The following is a 1925-nucleotide window of genomic DNA, read 5'->3' on the forward strand; positions in this document are numbered from 1 at the left end:
ACTAGAATATCTTTTTCCACAGATTGAATTTCAAAAATCGGTCTGACAGTTTTTCCAAAGTCGGGAAACTCTATTGAATGGAAAAGGTTTGAAACTGATAGAACATTTCTTTATACTAAAACATATTTTTTCTCCTGTTTTTCCCACAGTTCCAAAAAATGAAATTCAATAAAAATTAAATGGTTCTCACGTTAAAAAAATTTTCACACGGGTCCAAAATATGAAATTAAATGAAAATCATATGTACCATTTAAATAAAAAAAAAATGGTTCCCACGTTCAAAAAATTTTCACACGCATGAAATTCTTGAAAAATGGTAAATAAATGGACATTTAAACAAACCAAATATCGCCTTTTTTGCAATGGAATGACCATTGAATCCAAAGGGATAATGGAACAATGACCAATAAATTGATGTGCATCCCCAACGATGTCACAGAAAATTACCACTTTAGTAGATTAAAATTTTAAAAAATATTTCAAAGATTTCTCATAAAAAGTTTAATTTTCAATCTTAAATAAATATATATCATAGATTATAAGACAGTCTAGTTTTCTATAAAATACTCACACAGAAGCCTTTTTGGATCATGGAAAGAAAACGAAGTTGCGGATTTCGTCGTATTTTCACAGTAGCTTTTCTTCTATTTCTAGCCCCTGCAGGGGGGCTCTAACCCTGCAGGGCATATTTTCTAACTTTGTGGGGCAATCATTTACATTTACTTAACCTAACCTAAAAGCTACTGTGAAAATACGATAAAACCCGCAACTTCGTTTTCTTTCCACGACCCGCCTTTTTAAAATAAAATCCATGTAAATTTAATCATAAATAAGGCCTGTCCGTCAATATGTTGTTCCATTTGTCCTATACAATTAAAAATGGCAGTTTGATTTCTGTAATAGTTAGGTACAACTTAGCAGGCGTAGCAACTCTGTAATCGTCGCTAAAAAGTCTGTATGTCCATTCATAACATGTTGAAATTATTACACTAATCATTTGATTTTTGGAACAATGATTCATAGAACAACAAAGTACAAAGTTATTAGTAAAGCATACTAAAAATGTTGTGCATTTCAACAGTTTTGCAAAACTTTTTTTGTTAAAAATTTTATATGAATATATGTTATATAACAGAGAAGTATTTTTGGATAATTTTAAAGCAAATATAATTCAGCAATTCAAAACATTTATAAAATCAGGCAAAAATGTATAGGTAATCCTATTATATAAAGTAGTAAGCGTTTTTTTGTCTGTCCCGAAGGATATCGCTAACCGCTGAATCGATATTGTTCTCCTTTACAGTGAAGCTTTTTATAGGTCCTGGTAAGGTTTTAAATTATTTTTCGAGAGGGTGTCTTCACCCCCCTCTCCCACAAAAAGGTTTTTTTATAACTCTTTTGAAACTCAAATTTAAAATAGGATGAGGTCGACTTTTCCTTCTCCTACCAGTGCAGTGCCCCTAGAGGCTTCTAGGGGGCGTAGCCACTAGTTCTTATAATAAAGTAACAGGATGTGTGTTTGTCTGTACCAAAGGATCTCGCTAACCGCTGAACCGATCGTGTTCTCATTAACAGGGTAGCTTCTGATAGGTCCCGGAAAGGTTTATAACATTTTTTGGGGAGGATACCACCACCCTCCCATGAGAAATCGCAAAAATCTATTTTTTTTTACATAAGAGATTCCTACGTAACATAGCTAGGTATCGTAGAAACTTGAAAGCAATATAGATAGGTATCTTATTATTTTTTTTTGAAACCAAACATTTAAAGTGCCACTAGAGGCTTCTAGGGGCGTAGCCGCTAGTGTAAGAGTAGCTTTGCTTCTATAAATATAAAGGCAAGAAAATTCAGCCGCCAATAAAATAAGTTGTAAAATGCATTTGTGTTTTAAATGCTGCTAATAATAGTCTGACTATATATCTATA

This window comes from Acartia tonsa, chromosome 15, assembly GCF_053477335.1.
Source record: "Acartia tonsa isolate MP-2025a chromosome 15, ASM5347733v1, whole genome shotgun sequence".
Classification (NCBI taxonomy): domain Eukaryota; kingdom Metazoa; phylum Arthropoda; class Copepoda; order Calanoida; family Acartiidae; genus Acartia; species Acartia tonsa.